General features: G+C 43.3%; 1 protein-coding gene across 6 annotated transcripts in view; it reads right to left on the bottom strand.

The window, feature by feature from the left end:
• Positions 1–22,266, bottom strand: part of KLHL2 (kelch like family member 2) — a 122,184-nt gene that overhangs the window by 65,813 nt on the left and 34,105 nt on the right. The window contains exon 1 of one of the 6 annotated variants that reach the window (XM_065596518.1): positions 15,706–15,781. The exons of 4 other annotated variants lie outside the window; for them this stretch is intronic. The gene's annotated coding sequence lies outside the window, so the exon portion shown is untranslated. Of the gene's footprint in view, positions 1–15,167; positions 15,632–15,705; positions 15,782–22,266 lie in introns of those variants that run through there. One more of the 6 variants, XM_065596519.1, reaches the window with a different exon arrangement.

The raw sequence follows: 22,266 nt of genomic DNA, 5'->3' as shown, positions 1-22,266 counted from the left end.
AATGAAGACAAAACAAAACATTGAATGAAGCAGGAGTTCTGAAGAAAAAAATAGTATGTGATCATCTCATTAAAGCTATATCCTAAATACATATGCACCAGGGGGCTGAATTCAGATTGGACAACCTTAATTTTAGCATTTCGTAACTTTAGAGTGCTTAACTTTGCAACATTAATATTGTTCTTTTAATGTATTTCATGTGTGCAATTTCCTAATTTAAAAAGCTAACTTAGTAAATAGAAAATTGCATCATGTGGCATCACATTGACATCTACCTAAATCATCAGCAGGATTGGAAACTTTAAATCCATGCCACAGTCCTCTGCCACTTAAGCTAATGGACTAACAGTTAGCAGTAGTAAGTTAGTGCTATTTGGACCAGCATTAGAGGGAGAAAAGGACACTTTCCCAGTGGGTTTCACAGATATATGCTGACAGAAGAAAAATAGTGAGACTCAGATCTTGGGTTCCATTACAGGCTCTGGAGGGGAGCATACTCAAATGGGCATAGACTCCTCTTTTCTGCCATTCTCTCTCCAAGCTTGACACCTTCTCCCCCATCCCCTCCAACCTGTTCAATGGCCCCAGCCCTAATTTCAGGGCCACCACTGACTCCTCATCCCAGGCCCAATCTCCTCAACTAGTCAGTCACACTCTCCACTCACTGCCCAATAAATCCTAGTCTCCCCCACTTCCAAATTCCGCTCCGCAACTCCCCAATCTCTCTCCACCCTGCCAAACCTCCACTAACTCTCCTCCCTGCCCACTTTCCCCAACCTCACTAGCTCTAGCCCCAGTCTCCCTTCCTGAGATTCTCATCCAATCTCAGTGCTCTTGGCTCCCCTGTCTTAGTGCCAGGCTTTGACCAGCCAGTCTTTGTTCTCTCCCCACTACGGCTCCTTACCAGATCTGTGTCCCCTTACCCTCACTTCTGCCTCCCCATTTCCCAACCCACAGGCACCCAGTCCCAATTTCCTTGCCCTGCCTACCTCAGTCTTCCCCTCGCCCAGCTCTTTCTATGTTTTCAGTCCCCCTCTCCCCCCACCCAAACCAATGGCTCCTATCACTACCCTCTCCACTCCCTGGCTTCCAGACAATCCCAATCTCCTTGTGCCAATATACTCCTCCAGCCTTTCCCAAAAGTGCCCTAGGTATGACTTGTTCCCTCTGCATTTGAATCAGATGGCTTCCTCCCACACTACCATGGATATCAGTAGGGAGGTTATCAAAAACACAGAAGAGAGGCTCCCTGCTCTCAGTTTCAGTGCTGGCCCCACCCTGGCTCAGAGCAGCCGTTACAGGGAAAGTCTGGCTTTGCCCCTGTAATCCTGGGCTGAAGGGAGCATGCTTAGTCACTTTGCAGGAATGGCACATGTGCAATCCTGTTACATGCAAGAGGTGTGAGGGGGATGGAATATGCTCAGATGCTCTGTAGGGATGGCGCATGTAGTCTGGCCAGCACTAGGAGCTGAGACAAGCTTGAGCATGCTCAGCAAGGACACAACCTTTGGAGATTTTAGCTGTTACACTCTAGCAAGTCTCTACTGAACACATGCAAATTGATTTTTTCTAAGGCTTATAACTTTGCCAAGCTTGGCTGGATCTTCATAGGGACAGCAAAAGGCTCAGCCCTGACAGAAGGCCACTGTCTCCCCACCAAGTTTTAAGCCTTGACTACAAAACATGGGTGAGATAGAGCTTTAAAAGTAATTCTGGTGACTTTTTTTAAAACATTGTTTTTTCCTAGCCTCATTCTTAGAAGTGGCTGAACAGTTTTGGGCGAAACTTTCCAGAAAAATGCAGCCCGAGTCATATACCTGCCATGGAAAAATTCAGCAAAAACAGCTGAAGTTTGGCAAAACTTTAAGCAACTGAAAGCAGGGTCTTACAATGGAAAGTGTCTGGCAACCTTAACACTAGGTGCTGCAACCAGCCCCACATATAATACTTCAATATTGTCTCTCCATTTGAGTCCTGAAGGACTATCACCAGAGATGTTGCTCTGCCACAACCCAAACACTAGTCATGTATAGGAAGGGGGCGAGAGAAGACCTTAAAAATGGATCTGTCTTTGCAGACTGAAAGATTTGGGAAATTTCTGTGCACTACGATACTTTCTCCTGAACTGCCATATCATACGGGGCCAAAATATGTAACAATGCTCCATGGGTTGCACTGGCTACCAATTAGTTTTCAGGTGTAAAGAAAGGTTTAACTTTAAAAAAAGCACTGTATGATTTGAGTCCTGTCTTACATTGTGCTCTCCACCGTCCTGCATACAATACTGGCATCTGAGAATTCAACTAGAGCACTCAGTCACCACTGTATTGTTTGCCTTACTCTAGCGCAGGGGTGGGCAAAGCCCGCGAGCTGTTTTAAGATGGCCTGGGAGCTCCCACTGGGGAGTAGCATCTGGGGCTTTCTGCACTCTGGCGCGGCGCTGAGTTGGGGGCTGCACCATGTGGCACAGCCCCGCTCTGGCACTCCGTCCGGGGTGCTGGGTCAGAGGCCGCACCACAGGGCGCAGCCCCGCTCTGGCCAGGGTGCTGGGTCGGGGCCACACCTCGTGGCTCGGCCCCGCTCCAGCTAGGGCATAGGGTCGGGGGCCACTCCCGGAAGCCGCAGTATGGCCCTGCTCCAGCTCCTAAGCACTCCAATGGGAGCTACAGGGGCGATGCCTGTCGATGGGGCAGCATGCAGAGCCACCTGGCTGCGCCTCCGGGTAGAAGCCAGAGAAGGGACGTGCCACTGCTTCCGGGAGCCACTTGAGGTAAGCGCCGCTCAGAGCCTGCACCCCTGAGCCTTTCCCAATTCCCCAACACCCTGCCCCAGCCCAGATCCCCTTCCCACTCTCCAAGCCCCTTGATCCCATCCCAGAGCACCCTCCTGCACTCCAAACCTCTCATCTCCATCCCCACTGTAGAGCCTACACCCCAAGCCGGAACCTGCACCCCTTTCCACACCCCTGCCCCAGCCCTGATCCCCCTCCTGCCCTCCAAACCCCTCTGTCCCAGCCCAGAGTACCCCCTACACCCAAACTCCTCATCCGCAGACACACCCCTAGAGCCCTTACCCTCTCCTGCACCCCAACCCCAATTTTGTGAGCATTCATGGCCCACCATACAATTTCTATTCCTCAACGTGGCCTTCAGGCCAAAAAGTTTGCCCACCCCTGCTCTTTCAGTTTGGAGGGAAGCATTACGGAAAGCAGTAAAATCATATGGAGTTCCAGATAACTTTCATAATTGCAGTTATGCTATGTACCAAGACCCCTGTAGTGCTGTAAGAATTAGTGGAAAATTAAGCAACTGTTCAAGTCAAAGTCTGGTGTAGGACAAGGGGGCATGGAATTACTGTTACTTTTCATCATGTTCTTATATTGAAGTTAAGGATTGTAGATGAGTTTGAGGGCATGATATTGGATGATCTACAGTTAAGCTCTTTAACTTATGCAGATGATATACAACTGGAGACTTATCTGAATTAATGATACTCTTCACTACCTTGAAAAATTGTGTAGTCAACTTGGACTTAAAATAAATGCCAAGTCAACAGCAGTTGAGTCTTGGAAAAGAGATAATAGATAAAATGTTGAAATGCAGCAGTGAAACCACAGAACAAATACAATCTTATGTGTATCTTGATCAGTGCCGCTCTTTCCCTCAAGAATGAGGTTAAAAGGCGACGTGCTTTTACAAGCATTGCACAGAAACTGATGAAATTATAGACTGAAAAACATTGTGTTTGGTAATAAAGTGAAAATTTATCAAACCAGTGTACTAATAGTATTACTCTGTGGTCTGAAAGCAGTTGCTTTAAATACAGATATCAGAATGCTGGAGGTAGCAGGGAAGTTCTTAGGCTTAGAATCTATGAAGCCAATCAAAATGAATGTTTGCTTTCCTGTGATATGAAAGTTTTCTCAAATATACTTGGGAAGCGGACACAAACTTAGGATCGGTAATGATTTTTTTGGGGCCATTTGGACAGCCTCTCACACGGAAGATGACAAAGTGAAATGCAATAGGGATTGGGAACAAGATTCTATTGTTTTCACAACTTAAATTCCTCCCATTTCTTGGCACACTTTACCTGCCCAGTTCTTTTGCTTAAGACACGTTTAAAAGTGCCTTACATACAAAACAGAGACCTTAAAATAATATAGTCAAAGCTAGGCTTCTTATTTACTTTTAAAATACTGACAAATGAATAGCATGGTAAGTGCCTAAAAAATACAAACATGACATCCTTCCTTTTATCGCCATGTGCAGGAGACAAGTCTGAATCAGCAACACTGGTGAAAGACTAAATAAGATGAGTTATCTTATAGGAGTCCCAATGCTCCACAGTCCAAAACAGGAGAGCCCTACATACAGGGTCACATGCCTAGCAGTCTCAGATGAAGAGATACTCATGATGACAATACTGTGGCTAGTGAGATATCATTCACTCTTAAGAAAGACATGACTCCAGATAGAATTCAGATTAACTGATTAGTTTTTGTATGAATAGTTGATTGCACCACATCTGAACAATGAATCAATACAGAATTTTCCCACTGACTCCAGTCTTCACCTGAAAAGCTATTTAGGAGGAATTTTGATCTTTTGACCTCACTAGGCTGGCTAAATGTTCTCAAGCTTTAGATATGTGTTTAACATCTTAACCTCCAAGAGCCACATGTGTTTCCCAGCTGGTAGCAAAGAGTTAGAAATGATGGGATTAATAGCATAGTGAGTAACAAAACAGAAGTGACTTTTTTGCCAGAAATTTTCTTCCTATGTAAAAATAACTGTTTGGTCTGATCTTGAATTTCAAAGGAAAACCTTCTGAGTTTGAAGTACCACAGCATTCATGTACTGTTAAAATGAGACCCACTACACAGAACAGTGGACAAGTAATGTTAATGCACAAAAAAGCCTACAAAATCTAATTCTTAAAATATTCAAACTCTGTACTTTCAATGGTTAAATAGTCACAAGTTCAGAAAACTACCTTTTTTTTTTTTTTTTACACTAAACCTGAAATATAGGTTCATATTTCTGACATATGAAGAGAAGAAAAGAGCTGCACTAAGACCAGGAAGGTTTTGTCCAGATTACGAGAAGTAGTTAAGGTTAGGCCAGGGTTAGCGAATACACTTAAACTAGCTCCAATTTAACCTGAGTTTTTAATCCAAATCTGGAGAAACCTGTACTAAAACTTAACATTTAGTGAAATGGGGGCTAAAGGCACATTCACATTTTGATATTGCAGTTAAATTACACTGCTGCCAAGTATATTTATGCAAACATTACAAAGCACTTAAAGAACTACATCTATGGGAATAATATAAGTGTTACAAACTTTGCAGTTCATCTCTTTCAGCATTTATGTCTGATAATTTGTCCTGACATCTTTATTGAACATTTTCAGGGTACAACCCGTGTGCTGGATGCACTGGTGTGGTTTTAAAAATACATGTATGAAAATGCAGCTTTGGATTTAGAGCTGTGCAAGGAGCACAAAGGTTAGAACATGTGAGCTAAAGGACACGTTTATAGGGTTGACTGGTGTCTAAGTCATACTGCTTTCACTGATTTAATGGCAATTGGACAGTAGCCCTTAACACTACAAATGTATCCTGAAGCTTCATGAGCCTTATGCAATTCAAAATGGACAACAGCCTTATGAAGTGCAATCCGTGAAAGTCTCAGATAACGGAACAAAATACAGCTCTAGAGCTTGTCTATCTGACGCCCTTTAATGCGCACTAGATACCTTTCAGTGTGCGTCATCCACATGGGACAGTTAGAGTACAACATGTTCCATCGCTCTACATTTCACAACCCTCTAATTCGCACTACAGTGATGTACAGCCCCTTATTTCCCAACAGTTTTGCTATACAGCAGCCACAGTGTTCACAACGTATTATTGTTTCAGATGTGAATAAGCATTCAGCAAAATACCAAAATAAAAGATAATTACAACCATATGAAATGCTGTAATAAACATCAAGATGGCGAGGACTTGGACTATCTGACTAAACTGGAAACTAGAAGCCATCATGGTATTAAGGAAAGCAGTGAGTGTAGATACTTGCCTTTTAGTTATTTCCTAAAATACATTTGTGTAACATTAACAGTCCATTGTAGGTCACCCAAAGCAAGAGTTTAGAGTTCTCGTTCATACTGTACTGCAATACTTGAAAGATTACAAAATATTGTAAAAAGCCCCTGAAATTCCTTAGGAACAACAGGGTGATTTAAGATTTAAGATTAAATTCACAGTCTGAATGGAGCTACCAGGGTTTCTCCAACCAGGATTATAACGGTTCCATTAAATCAATCCTATAAATACAAAAAAATGCTAAAAATTTCAATGCTGTGGGAAATTCACCTTCCCCTAAGGGCTAAAAATATAGTTCAGACCAAAAGGGTGCTAGCGTAAGCCACACTAATAATATGTATCTCTATCCTTCTCTAGACGCTGTCCCATGTTAGAGGTCTCTGAATCAATTGAGGCTTCCATCTCATGGGTTTAGTCATTTAGGCTTGGTCTACACTACCCCCCTAATTCGAACTAAGGTACGCAACTTCAGCTACGTGAATAACGTAGCTGAAGTCGAAGTACCTTAATTCGAACTTACCTTGGTCCACACTGGGCAGGCAGGCTCCCCCGTCGACTCCGCGGTACTCCTCTCGCCGAGCTGGAGTACCGCAGTCGACGGCAAGCACTTCCGGGTTCGACTTATCGCGTCCAGACTAGACGCGATAAGTCGAACCCAGAACTTCGATTTCCAGCCGTCGAACTAGCTGGTAAGTGTAGCCAAGGCCTTAGAAGCTCATGCTTTCAGTGCTGAAGGTCCTAGTTTCAAACCCATCTAATGGCCCAACTGGGGTTGATTATATTAACACTTATTGCTAACATCATATTTTTATGCATTGCTAATTATAATCCTTTCTAAGGGCTAGAAAATCTGACAAAGCAGCTAAAATGTTTATCATCTGTTTATGATAGCACCTACACTGTGTTAGGTGCTTCTCAGATGTTCAAGAACAGTAGTCCTTGCCCCAAGGACCTCACAGTGTAAGGACAGACAAAGGTTAAGGGATAGTTTCAAATACAAATCAACACATTTCACTACTGATAACATGATGGAAGTTTGTTTTTTAAGAATTTAAAATTTGAGAGGCCAAATGATTTGCAACTCATCACAGGAAAAAAATAGCTCTATTTTTTCCATTTGGGCAAAAAGCCAACACAACACTGCAAGTCCACAACCATGTCTTAAAGCATGTTTCAAACATGGTTATTTTTATAGTGTAGGCAGACTTGGTTGTAATTAACAAAACTTGTTTCACTATTATAATTGAGTATTTGCTGTAAGCCTTTAAGTAAAAAAGCATCCACTATAGCCAGAAAACCCCAAAGTCTGGACTGAAAACACAAGGCATGCTTAATTCAGACAGCAGAGTATAGCACCAGCTCTAGCTGATGTACATTTCTCCCCCACCACACCCACAGGTGGATGAATCAGCTAAATCTCCCATTTTTATAGTAATACACAGCCCAAATAGCAGGGTAGTAGAAGTGCTTAAAGCTAAAATACTTTGCGTGTATGATGCTTGTCTTTCAATGCAAAAAGAATGAGTCAAGATCAACATCTGTAATAGTGGGTGGATGACATCTGAGCAGGATAAAAATACATGTTGATAACCACAGCACACAAAGCTAAGACCAATATTTTACATTTCATCCACAAAAGTTTTTAGCTATCATTCATCTAATCTGCAGTGGATTGTGTCTAAATTCTTCTAGGAGACATTTCCTTGCAAAATTTTTGGAAAAAGGTTTATTTTTAATGGCACTTCACTGACAGTAAAGGGTTGTTTAAAAAATCAAGGTATTGTTACAACAATCCGATAACCAAGGCTGGGATTTTCAAAGGATTTGTGCCTTTGAAAATTCTCATAAGTAAATGAAAATTTAAAGTAGAGTAAGGTTATTATAATACATTTTCAAAGGTAGTGACCACTATGGAGAAGGGATTTCCTCTGATTCCTGTGAGCTTCATCCTTGGCACAGATAAGCATTGTTGATTAATACATGTGGTAAGGTGGGTCAGAGAACAATACATGTTCTCTTATGTAAATGTAAGTTTACCATTCTAACAAAGCACCTTGAATTTCACCTGGAATTGGACAGTCAGTGCATAGTGAGAAAGAGTTTTAATATGCACTCACTGGTCTGGACACAGAAGACAGGAAAACACATTATGTATTTGAAATCTTCTAAGGGTGGCCCTTCAAGACTGGCCCCACGTAGAATTATTGCCAAGAATGAGATTAAAAGGTATGGATGCCCAGGGCAAGGTTCATAGATGAGATGAAAGGACAATCTTTCAGCCAGCCACAGGTATGGGGCATTTCTGCCTACAAAGCAACTTGAAAATAGGATGATTCTAGTAATATCTTAAGACTGAAGACCACCTGAACAATGGGGGAATTTAGTTGAGGAAGCAAATTACCCAGATACTGTTGAAGAAGACATCTTGTACGAGTAAACAGCAACTGGGTAACAGGAAGGTGGCATGTCTAGTGGAGAGGGCACTGGACTGGGAGTCAAACTTTTGTTGGTATTCCTGACTCTACTACAGGATTTGCTGTGTGGGCAAGTCACTTGACCTCTGTCTCTCTTGTCTCCCCTCTCACCTTCTGTCTGGGTGGTCTATTTAGATTAGGGGTGGGAAAACTGCGGCCCGCAGGCCAGATCCAACACCTCAGGGCTTTGGACCCGGCCCGCGGGATTGCCCCCTGTGGCCCCGCGGGCCCCGCACCACTCTCAGAAGCAGCTGGCACCACTTCCCTGCAGCCCCCAGGCAGGGGGGCAGAGGGCTCAGTGCGTTGCCCTTGTCTCCAGGCACTGCCCATTGCAGCTCCCATTGGCCGGGAACAGGGAACCCCAGCCAATGGGAGTTTCATGGGAGGCTCCCCTCCCCCAGGGGCTGCAGCGCTTCCTGGAGTGGCATGGGGCCAGAGGCCTGCCCTGGCTCTGGTGCGCACCGCTGCCGCCCTGGTGCGCACCGCTGCCACCCTGGAGCCGCTTTAGGTAAGCGGCGCCGGGCTGGAGCCCAAACCCCGCCTGCACCCCGCCCCCCCAACTCCCTGCCCTAAGCCCCCTGCCTGCACCCCGCCCCCCAACTCCCTGCCCTGAGCCCCTTCATACACTCACACCCCTCCTACACCCCAACTCCCTTCCCTGAGCCCTCTCCTGCACCCCGCACTCCAACCCCCTGTCCCGAGCCCCCGCTGTACCCTGTACCCCAACTCCCTGCCCTGAGCCCCCTTGTACATCCTGCACCCCTCCTGCACGCCAACCCCCTGCCCTGAACCCCCTTCCGCAGTCCGTACCCCTCCTGCACCCCTGCCCTGCACCCCCGCCCTGCACCCCAACTCCCTTCCCTGAGTTCCCCCATACACCCCACACCCCTCCTCTGCCCCAATCCCTTGCCTTGAGCCACTTCCTGCACACCGCACCCCCTTCCACACCCCAACCCCCTGACCCAGCCATGCATACAATTTCCCCACCCAGATGTGGCCCTTGACCCAAAAAGTTTGCCCACCCCGATTTAGATTGATGATTCTTTGGGGGCAGGGACACACTCTCACTAGTGCTGGTACAGCACATAGCCCAATAGCGTCCCAATCTTCGTTGGGGCCTTTAGGCATTACTGTCATACAAATAGCAGGACAGTTATAAAAAGATTCTGCAAGCTATTCTATAATTTTAGTTTCAGTAAAAGATTCTTAAAAAATGGCTAAAATTTGCCTTTCATCTGACAATACAATCAAAGCTGTTCCACCCTGGTAAATTGCCTGGTGGAGCATCGTTCTGCTGAGAGGAAAGCTTCTTGATGATGCATTTTTGGGGAAAGCACCATTTCATGTGATCTGGAGCTTCTTTTTACCCACTATTCCACTTACACCCACCTTTTAAATCACTGCTAGGTGGCTGACATCTGACTGTAGGAATTCAATGCTTCTTAATTAGTCTCAATAAAGCCATTACAACAAGATGTTACTAGACAACAACATACAAATAACCATACCCAATTAGACCAATGGTCCACTTAATCCAGTATCCTGTATGACATGCTTAAAAGGAAGATGCATGCAACTCCAAAGCCTGCCCATTGGAGAAGTTTTTTTTCCTAAACCATCTGCTAGAGCTTGGCCTTGAAGCATGAGGGCTCATAATACTTCTATAAGAGTTTTCATTCTACCTAACGTAACAATAAATGGGGTCATTATCCATATGTTTACTACAGTTTTGAATCCCAAGCAGCTCTTGAACTGAATATCTTGCAGCAATAAATTTCACAGGTTAATCATACATTGTTTAAAAAAAAAGTCAAGCTTTTAATTGGTTGCCTCTCTCTTTTGTTGAATGAAATATTCTCATATCCAGAGAGGGTAAATAGGAGCCCTCAGTTCACCTTTTCAATACTAGACATATATTAGATATTTTGCATCAATCAAGTCCATTCTTACTCATCTACTCTCTAATTTAAAAAGGTACTCATCTTTAATCTCTCTTTATTTTGAAGTCGTTCCATGCCTCTAATTATTTTAATCACCAATCTATGAACCTGCTATACTTTATTTGTGATCAGTTTACCACACAGGGGGAGGGATAGCTCAGTGGTTTGAGCATTGGCCTGCTAAACCCAGGGTTGAAAGGTCAATCCTTGAGGGGGCCACTTGGGGATCTGGGGCAAAATCAGTACTTGGTCCTGCTAGTGAAGGCAGGGGGCTGGATTCGATGACCTTTCAAGGTCCCTTCCAGTTCTAGGAGATGGGATATCTCCATTAATTTATTTTTCAATATTCCAAGTGAGGGCATAACACCAATTTACTCAATAAAAGTTAGTGTTTTCTAGACCACATTTTTTTACTTTTTTTTTTTTTTAAACCACCACTGCACATTGAGCAGAGGTTTTCACTGAGGTATCTGCAATGACACCCAGGCTTTATTCCTTAGTGGTGACAAGGTGTTGCAGAACCCAGCAATACACCTCCAAATAATTCAGATTATTGCTTTCAACAGTCATCATCTTGCATTTCTCAATATTGAATTTTATCTGCCATCCTGTTGCCCGTACACCTTGCTTTAGGAGGTGCTTCTGAAGTTCCTCCATTTTCTCTTTTGACTAACCTAAATAATTTTGTCATTGGCAAATGTTACCACCCCATGGGCACACCCTTTTTCAAATGTAATATATTAAAAAGTAGTCCTACTTTGAAATCTCCTGGCACGACATCCTTTTGCTATGGTGAAAATGACCATTTATTCCTATGCCCTCTTCCGTTTTAGTCAATTTTTGATCTATGATAATACTTTACTTCTGACCCCATGACAACTTATGAGAGACTGTGACAAAAGCTTCATTGAAATATTCTCCTTCAGATGGTTCTCTTTTATCCACTATTTCAACAATATGCTCATAGAATTCTAGTAGATTTCAAAGACACCATTTTCTGTACAGAAGTTGTTCCAGTTTGCTCCATCATAGCTGTTAGAGGGCTTCCCCCCCCCCCCCATACACACACACACACACACACACACAGGTTCTTGTCACGCAGACAGAAAGCAGAAGACCAGAAGTCCAAAGTGCAGACAGCGCAATGTTTATTGGGATTAGTTCCAAGCAAATATATCCATAGCTCTACATGCCAGCAAGTCTGTTTTCCAGTATTTCTGAATGACTGAATGAAGGGGAAGGAGTGAGCATCTCCATCATGGCTGCCAACCCAGCTATCCCGTGGAACCCTGCGATCCAGTGCGACACCACTGTGCTTTCCTCTTTGTGACCCTCAGAGATGTCCTAACCAGACTGGACCAAGAGAGGGACCCAGATGACACCACCACCTCCACTGGCTCCAGCTGAATCCCAACCATCACCTGGCACGTCAGTCTTTGTAAATCCCACTCCCTTATGTCCTTTTCTCCCCCCACCTTCTCTTTTTTTCCCCCCTTATCTCTCTCCTTTTGCCTTCTGTTTAACAAAAGTCTGGTTTAGCCAGCCAAGACTGCATATTTTATGACATTCTGGAAGCCTAGGAGCAAAGAAGCAACTAAAAGTAAAGCCCTAACCAGCCCAATGCTGGCACAAGTTTACCAAGTCTCAGAACGGCTGTTAAGACCATGTGCTGTGCCTGCGTTTTTCTAGCAGCGAGACTGTAAGTGAGTCAGCACCAGAGACAGAAACTGCATTTTCTATCTTTTCTGTTCTCTTCTTTCCCCATGTCTGGGTTCGTATTGTTTTGCCTTCTAGGAAACGGGACTGGACTTTAATAACAGCACAATGACAGCTGCAGCCCACCTCAACTAACTTCTTCTCTTTTCCCCATAAAGGATGGTTATTACCATTGTTGATACAGTAACTCCTCGCTTAACGTTGTAGTTATGGTCCTGAAAAATGCGACTTTAAGCGAAACCATGTTAAGCAAATCCAATTTCCCCATAAGAATTAATGTAAATGGAGGGGATTAGGTTCCAGGGAAATTTTTTTCACCAGACAAAAAATTATATATATATATATATATATATATATATATATGCACACACACACACACACAATAAGTTTTAAACAAACAATTTAATACTGTACACAGCAATGATGATTGTGTAGCTTGGTTGAGGTGGTGAAGTTAAAGGGTGGAATACTTCCTGGGGAATGCCTTACTGTTAAATGATGAACTAGCATTCGGCTTAGCCCTCAAAGGTTAACACATCGTTGTTAATGTAGCCTCAAACTCTACAAGGCAGCATAAATGGAGGGAGGGGAGACGGCATGGCAGACAGAGACACTGTGTGTGAGTGTGAGTGAGATGCGCATTGCCCCTTTAAGTATGCTGACCCCACTCTTAAGTACATTGCCTTTAAAAAAAAAAAAATCAGGAAGTTGAGACAGCAGCTGCGGCCAGCAAGCGCTCTCTGTCCTGAGCCGTGTCCTATATGGAGAAGGGATAAGTGGGGGGGCAGGAGTAGGGCGGAGGGGGACACTCTGACATTAGCCCCTCTCTACCCCCACCTTCCCTGCACAGCAAGCAGGAGGCTCCCGAGAGCAGCTTCAAGGCAGAGGGCAGGAGCAGCACATTACAGTGGTGGGAGGGACAGCTGAACTGCTGGCAATTGGTAGCCTTCTGGGCGGCTGCTGCACAGGGAACTTAGGGGAGCGGGGAGCTGATGGGGGCTGCTGGTCCACCCTGGTTCCAAGCCCCCACCAGCTAGCTGCAATGGGCTGCTCTTCCTGCAAGCAGTGGACAAAGCAGGCGGCTGCCAAACAACATTATAAGGGAGCATTGCACAACTTTAAACGAGCATGTTTTCTAATTGATCAGCAACGTAACACGAAACAACGTTAAATTAACCAGGACGACTAAGTGAGGAGTTACGCTATCATCTAAGACAGTCAAACAAGGTTTTTTTCCCTTCTAAAACCTCTCTCCAGCTAAAGGAAAAAGGAACAAGAGATGTTGTTAAAACAAAAGCTTTATTTAATACTTTACGCATCAAACTCAACTGCTTTTCCTTTTTCTGTATCTTCTATGAAAGGTTAAAAGGATTTTTAATTATTTTTGCCAAGGTACTAAGCAGACTGATGTCTCTATATACCAAACACTGTTTAATGTTGGACAGTGACTGGATTACGTTAACACGTTTGACTCTCTGGGCTCCCATATTTCATCTAAATTAATATAACAGTGCCTACAATGTATCAGGTGCTGTCAACAGGCACAAAAAAAAGAGTTCCTGCCCCAGACTACTTAAAATTTTAGACAAAAATAATGTACAGGTTGTAGAAGGATGCAGTCAGAATATGTACAACTCCATATACATTTTAAAAAATGCATCAACTATTCCCACCTGCTCCTTGACCAATTGTTAGCGAATCAGTAAGAACAATTACCCTCAACAAACTTTTATTTTGCTGCAAACCTCCAAAAGTGTAGTTACATTAAGATATAAACCTTGATCATTTAAAGAAGATACTCACTGTGCTTCTATTTGTAAGGAAATCTGCCTATTGGAAGACCATCGCCATCCAATGACAAGCAACCATATATAACAGGTGAGGGGTAGAATACCATGCGAAATACACTAGGATTTGTTCTCTGGAAACTTAGATCATTTACTGTTGCCTGACATTTCTTAAAATGCATATAAATTCTAGAATTGTGTGCCACTGTTTCTCCTCCAGCTATGTGGCATATTAAGTTATGCCTTCACACCATATAAATTCTCAAAGCTGTCATCAAAAATACCAAGACCTATGTCGCAAGAAGTACCCAGATGATTGCTGGAAGTATAACATATAAAATATGTACAACAGCAAAATACAGTGCAACTCTTATTCTCTCCGAGCACACAATCAAGCTGTTTAAAAAGAGACCATGTCAGGCAGTTCAGAACCAACATTTAGATTTTGAGGGGGGGAGTGAGGCTTAGGGTTAAATTAAAACCTTTTAATGAAATTTAAGAGTCAGAGAAGACCGCATAAATGTAAATAGTTCTCTGCAGTGTCAAGAACCCAAATATTACAGCACTGTAACAGTACTAGAGTAAAAGAATGAGATAGTGACAGCGAGCAGTCATCATTGTTCAAGCTGAGTGAGACGCAAAGAATAAAGAGCACAATCTGAGATAAGTGAGATTTTTTTAAGTCAGTTTCAATCATCTAAACTGTCATTACCGACAGATAAGGATATTTTAAAAATATTTTAACTTAAATGACTTTCTGAAGATAACTGGGAAAGGGGTGGGGAAAGAGAAACAAGACACCAACCACCAATAGGGCTTGACACTTAAGAGACTTCATAAGTAGAATACTATTAGGCTTAATTTAAAATAGCCTAATGTGCTAAGACATTTTAGTGATGAAGAAAAAAGATGGCCATACTGGGATCACATATTAGCCTTTTAGCTCTGCAGGCCCCAAGTTCAGTTTCACAGGTGAAAGAGTTAAATGGTCTCAGCCTAATTCTCTATGAGCATCCATAGCTGGCAAGTTTTGTGCAGCTCTATGTATGACACTGCAGGCAAATTTGAGCTATTTGCATCTAACAAATTTCATCTTTAAAAGTTGTTTGGATTTTATGCTGGTAAAAGGCATTTGACTGACATCTGTGGTGAATGAAATCCCCTGTTTATCTCAGGATGGCAGCAGGGAACATCGTTCTGTCAGCATGCTTCAGCCCTGATAACAGGGATGACAGACTTCATCTGCAGGCAAGAGGGATAGTTCAGTCCTCATGGCCCGTTCAGTGCTTGACCGCTACCAAATAGTCCAAAGCATAACGATTAATTTGGTCTAAGAATGCTGGAACTGAACCCCCAAACTTATCTCATACAGGGGTCATCAAATATCCATTAAATGGGAATATCTTTTAATCCCTTCATAGCTAGGCTGCATTCAAAATTGGTGGCCTCAATGTTAAAGATTTTGTAGCTCACTGGTAAGGCCCTGAAGCATTCAACCCCAACTTAAGGGGTCGCAGACATATATTTTACATACAAATAATTATGATAAAGGAATGTTTAAGATTGCTAAGTCAAGCTCTTAAATTAGAAAATGTCAGAATTGAGGTTACCTATGCAACCTTAATTTGACTCCCTTCTGCATATGCATGATGATAGTTTTTAGTTACATGATCACAAACCTTTTCTTCCCCTCACATGGATTTTCAACAGGGTTTGAACCCAGGACCTTCAAATAGACATCACAGACTTCTTTCACTTGAGTTAAAGGAACAAAAGATAAGAGAAGTAAGCTGTTTTATCTTCTATGTGGCTCAGCCCCTAATGGATATACTATACACACTTTTGCTAATAGGTAACCATTTGAGAGATAGCAATGGAATGTTTTGCATCACAGTAGGATTCCTGGGTTCTATTCTTGGGTCTGGGACCAGAGTGTGGTCTAGTCATCAGAGCAGTGGTTACCAACAGAATACCAAGAACACAGATTTGGCACCTTTATTCTGAGAGGAAGAGTGGCTAAGTGTTAAAACTTGGGTCTGTCACATCAGAAACCCATGTTTTATTTCCGGCACTGTCTGGTGTGATCTTGTGCAGCCTCTGTTACCTTATTTGGCAAATAAGTGAATGCCTGCCTCCCAAGATAGAAATGAGGGCTTGGCCAGTATATAAGCATTTGGAATTGCTCCTAAATATTAACAGCTGTCAATGGCATATGGAAGATCAAAACTCATTTCTCCTAGCTCCCAAGCCCTTTACACCTAGGCTAAAGATTTTTAGTTTTAGTGAGGCGGGGGGGGGGTGGGGGGGTAAGAGAGTCATTACCTGAATATTTTACCTGATATGTGAGCAGGTATGACAAAGCAGTTGTGAGTAACATGCATAACACTTAGCAAGTCTTAACATCTGCCAAACCACTAGCAGATTCCATTTACACTAGATCATGGTGAAATGCACAGGGAAATTGGTGCAAGATCACTTTCATAGGTGCTAAGACATTGGCCAATTTTGGTAATTCAAATATCTGAAGTTATGTAAACTTAAAATGTAAAGCTGACTGATTCACCAATGTCACCAGTCAAAACTGTCCAGACTGCTAAACTTAAAGCAGAATGTTATTTGTGTGTTAGAACTCCCTATCAGTGCAGATAAGAGTGTAACAGCTTGAAACATTCTGTATGGTTTAGTGAACATTTGGCCAAACAGTTAATTAAAAATATTACATGCTGTACCAGATATTTAGCTGAGAGTTTTTTGGCAAGTCAAACCTAAATCATAGGAAGTAAAAATTAACATATTTCAGCACAAAAGATCCTTATATCTTCATCGTTGCTATTTATGAAAGAATTTGTACACATAAATCAATGTACACATAAAATATTAAAATTGCTTCGTCATTTGCCAACTTTTTTTTTAAAATAGAGCAACTAAGTTCTTGCACTCCAAGCAGTGCTTTCTGAAAAAAATGTGAATTGATACATTCTGCACCTGCAGTAATAACTTGCCATTAGGTAAAGTGATCTTTGAAATCCTTCATGGGTTAGAGAAACTCACCAGGAAAAGTGAACAACTGTAGGAACTGCTGCTGCAGTCATATTAAAAACCGTTTGGATTCCAATCTGTGACCAAAAACACTGTGAGAGTAGTTCTCTGATAGATATCTCATTATACAAAACACTGTGGTAGTATATGCACATGATTCCCCAGGGTGTAAATCAACTTTTCCAAAAGAAAAAATGTAATCAGTGATTTAAGGACATATCAAGTGTACAGCATAAGCCCAATTCCAGAGAATGAGAAAGAACATGGTGACAGGGCCGCCCAGAGGATTCAGGGGGCCCCGGGCAAAGCAATTTCGGGGGCCCCTTCTATAAAAAAAAGTTTCAATATTATAGAATACTATATTCTCAAGGGGGCCCCTGTGGGGCCCAGGGCCTGGGGCAAATTGCCCCACTTGCCGCCTCCCCTCCCCCTCTGGGCAGCCCTGCATGGTGAATGTGTTACTTTGAAAAGTAACTAGAACTGGCATTGTTGATTTCCATGTTTATTGTTTCTCACTGAGCAACTGTGATCAGTTTACAAACAAATGGAAGATTTCTTTCTCTCTTTTTTTTTTTTTAAATCACCACTTCTGCAAACTCAACCTGGGACATGAAAGTTAATTGAGGATGTTTCCTTCTGCATCACTACCAATTTGTCATGGCCAAATTATGCCTTCCCCTATACCTGAATACCCTTTGTCTTCAATGAGCTGCATAACTATAATTGATTGGTCCTGTAATGATGTCAGCATCCTCTTGACACTGCACCACCTATTTATAGAAACAATCTTTACTAGTTATCAATGAAGGAGCAGATGACAAAACCCTTAACAGCTCCCCAGGATCCCACCCCCTTATCCAACCCCGCCTGCTCCCTGCCCCCTGACAGCCCCCCCCCCCCCCGGAACTCCCACTCCCAACCCTCCCTGTTCCCCATCCCCTGACCGGCCCCCCAGAACCTCCGCCCCATCCAACCACCTCCTCCTCCCTGACTGCCCCCCAGGACCCTCCGCTCCCTTACCCAATCCCCCCGCTCCCTGCCCCCTTACCAGCAGCAGGAGCTCACAGCCGCGACACCCGGCCAGAGCCAGCTGTGCTCTCCAAGCTGCCCAGCGGAGCGGCAGGCCAGAGCGCTGCCCAGCGGGAGCAGCGTGGCTGCGGGAATGGAGGGGAAGGGGACTAGGCTCCCCGGCCGGGAGAGGGGACGGGGAGAGGCAGGATGGTCCCGCGGGCCAGATGTGGCCCGCGGGCCGTAGTTTCCCCACGTCTATGTGGACAAGCTGCTAGAAGGAGATGAAGCACACATTTTGCCAGTCAGTGTCATAGCTATTTGCTGATAGTAAAGGAATGTTGAGACTCAGGAATCCTGACTTCTAGGTCAGATTCTGAATGGAACATGTTACAGTGACTGATTATAGACCCATGTTGCCCCTTTCTCCCCAATCCTAACCCCTTTCTGACCTTGCCAACCCTGCTTCTATTCCTCTCTGCTCCTTTTGCTTCCCAGTGTATCCTTGTTCTCCCTTCTATTCCCCCTAAGCCTGCATCCCCCAGCCATTCTGTTCCTCACTCCCTTAGGCCTGGTCTATACCTAAAATTTAGGCCAACCTAACCCCCACTCTCGACACAGCTAGATTGACAGAAGAATTCTTCCATCAACCTAGCTACTGCCCCAGAGAGGTGGATTACCTACATCAACAGGAAAACCACTTCCACACATGTAGGAAGCATCTAAGCTACAGTGGCTCAGCTGCAGCACCAAAGCTGTGCCACTGTAGCATAGACATAGGGCTAGTTTACACTACAAGCACTACATTGGCGCAGCTGCACTGATGCGAGAGCTCTCCCATCGGCATAATTACTCCACCTCCACGAGTGTCTCCTGCCGACATAGCACCAGTGTAGACAGTGCTTAGGTCACTGCAACTTGCGTCACTCGGGGGGTGGCTTTTTCACACCCCTGAACAATGTAAGTTATATTGACGAGTGGTAGTGTAGATCAGCCGCTAGTCTTGGGCAGCTTCTTCTTTCTCATTTATGCTTCTTGAGCATCAGCACTGGGAGCACTGAAAGCACAGGAGAGTCTTCCTCCTTGTTTTGTGAAAAAAGTGTTGACCACAGGTGATAGGGTGTTTTTCTCATTTATCATTTTTCCGTGAGAGTTAATTCCAAAACATAGTGATTGCCTAGTTTCACCCAAGTAGCTGTTGTTGGGGCATTTGATGCACTGGATGAGACATTTTACCTATTGTGATAGGCATTGACAGGACCCATAGATTTTGAAAGGTATGTGTGCGGGGGAGAGGGGGGTATTGATCATCTTAGCAGTGGAGATGCATCTACAGGTTTTGCATCTGTTGTTATAGCTGGGTGTGGTGTCATTTGAGTTGGTGTGTCCTGGTCTGACGGGAGCTTGCTTCTGATGATGAGCTTGGATAGGTTGGCAGGTTGTTTGAAGGCCCAGAAGTGGAAGTTTGTGAAATATTTCCTTCAGGATGTGGTCCCAATCAAATATGGGTTGCAACTATCTGATGATATCCCATATGGGTTCCAATATGGTATCTAGTTTTCCTTTACTGAAGCAGATTCTCTCCGGTAGATGAAATCTACTTCTCTGATGGAATCTCCTTGTTGTGAAAGTTGGTTTTAAGTGCATTAAGGTGTTTATCCTGGACTTCCTCCTCAGAGCGTATTCTGTGGTACCCTAGTGCCTGGATATAGATAAGATTTCTTGGTGTGTTTGGGATCTGTGGAGGTAAGTGTGGTGATCCGTGGGGTTTTTTTGTACATAGTTGTCTGTAGAGTTGCATTGTTGAAGCTGATTCTGATGTATGGGAGTGTTCTCAACAAAGTTTGATGGATCAGTAGTGGTGGTTGACGTTCTAGTGGAAATCTATAAGACAGTTTAGGTCCTCTGTCCAGAGGATAAAAATATAATTGATGCATCTCAGAACCAAATTACCTGATATATATTTTTTCCAAAAATTCTTCCTCAACATGGCCCATGAAGAGGCTGAGGTATTGGGGAGCCATTCTATCATCCCTGGCTCTTCCTATGGCTTGGACAAAGTGTTTGTTGAATGTAAAATTGTTATGGGTGAGGATGAAATGGATGAGTTTGGCAATTTGTTTGGGGTAGATATCCCTGAGTGTTGTCCATTGTCTTGTAGATATTTGAGGCAGGCAGCGATTCTATCATTGTGAGGTATGTTGGTATATAGGGAGGCGATATCCATGATGGCACTGATGGTGTTCTGAAGGAAATTGTTAGTGTTGCAGAGTTTCCAAAATAAGTCAGTTGTGTCCTGGAGGAAACTGGCTCTGTGTGCGGTGAGTGGTTTGAATACGGTTTCTATGAGTCCTGATATTCCTTAAGTGCTGTGGCCAGATATGATGGGTCTGCTTAGGTTCCCTTGTTGGTGTAGCTTGGGAAGCATTTAAAAGGTCCCGGGGATAGGTTCGTGAGGAATAACGTAGTAGAGATTCTTCTGGAGTTGTTTGGGGAAGGATCTGACATCTTGAAATCATTGGACGAATTGTGGTGTGGGATCTTCTTTGAATTCTCTATAGTAGGTTGTGTCGGACAGTTGTCGGTTGGCTTCACTGATGTAGTTATCATGGTTAAGGACTGATGGTGACCCCTTTGTCTGCTGGTTTGATCACTATCTGGTGGCTGGATTTCAGGGACTGTATAGCTGTTCTCTCAGCAGTGGAGAGATTGTGATGGATGTGATGTTTGTTAAAGATTTCACAATCAATTTTTCCTTAAGCAGTTAGTATAAGATCAAGTACATGGTTTCATCTGCTGTGGGGTATCCAGTGACATGATTCTTTTTTCTTATGACTCTAAGTGGGGAAGTGGGTGGTGTTGTCATCTCTATTGTGAAATAATTATTTGAGGCAGAATTGGCAAAAGAGTTTTTAGTTCTCCACATTAGTATAGGATCAGGTTCTCTGGTGGCGGGAAGTTCAGTCCCTTGGAGAGTACAGATAATTCAGCTCCACTTAGAGGTCATCTTGATGAAGTTGATGATGATGGAATGTTGTGTAGTGTCCACGTAGTAGGTTTTGGTGTCATGGTTACACAGCAAACCTGGTACTTGAGGCAATCAAGACAGGACAGAATCCTACTCTGAGGCGGATGGAAGGATGAGGGGCGAGAGTTATAAAGCAAAAGGCAAAGATGTACTTGTTATGTATACATGTGCTTGTTCACCTTATGTAAATTATCGTTCATGTATGACAAAGTTACAAAGTCTCAGTTGTGTGATCTGTGCAGGCTGTACCCTACAGTATCTTCTAATGATCACAAAACAGGAATACATCTTTGTGATCACTCAACTATTTGCGATTCTCTCTTCTAGCATATTCTCTTCTCTCATTATAGTTAGTATGGCAACACCCATTTTTTTCATGTCCTCTGTGTGTATATATATCTTTCTACTGTATTTTCCACTGCATGCATCTGATGAAGTGGGTTTTAGCCCACAAAAGCTTATGGTCAAATAAATGTGCTAGTCTCTAAGGTGCCACAAGTACTCCTCGTTCTTTCTTCTAGCATTGTGTCCGCTGCTTGCAAATTGTTCATAAAGCAGTACAGCATGTTTGCCAATTGGTATGAGTATGTGTGTCCATATTCCACTTATCCTACAGCCCCTTCCTAAAAAGTGGCAGATAAGGCTTTGGGGAAAGAAAACAAACCCTAGGAGTAGTCCCTGGCTGTGTCCAAGACCACCTCCCTGAGCTCCTTTCCCAATTCATCTGTGCTCAAGAGTCCATTAAGTACAGGCCTGACTAAATATGTACCTAAATGCATATGCTACAGTGTGGGTGAGTTAGTTACTCATAAGCTTCTTATAGTAACTAACTCTCCCACATCACACTAAGTATTTAGGTACATATTTAATAATCTGGGAATTGAAAAGATGGATGTGAGAAAGTTAATTTCTTTGAGAACATTTAACTTTTGTATTCCCGGTCTTAAAACACGTAACCTTAATACTTCATTAACAGTTGGATATTTAATTTCCTGATATTAAAAAAGAACATTCAGAAAGTTGAACATGGGGGGGGGAAAGCTGGTTATGACAGAAGTGCTAGAATAACCTGATACATAGTGACGGCTATTAGGAGATACACAGCAAAAGAGCGACTCATTCTAAGCACCATGAAAGTTGTGTTCTTGATTTCTTTCTATGTCTC

This window comes from Chrysemys picta, chromosome 5 (assembly GCF_011386835.1).
Source record: "Chrysemys picta bellii isolate R12L10 chromosome 5, ASM1138683v2, whole genome shotgun sequence".
Taxonomy (NCBI): Eukaryota; Metazoa; Chordata; order Testudines; family Emydidae; genus Chrysemys; species Chrysemys picta.
The sequence above is the reverse complement of the archived record's forward strand: the minus strand, read 5'-3'. Positions and strand labels throughout refer to the sequence as shown.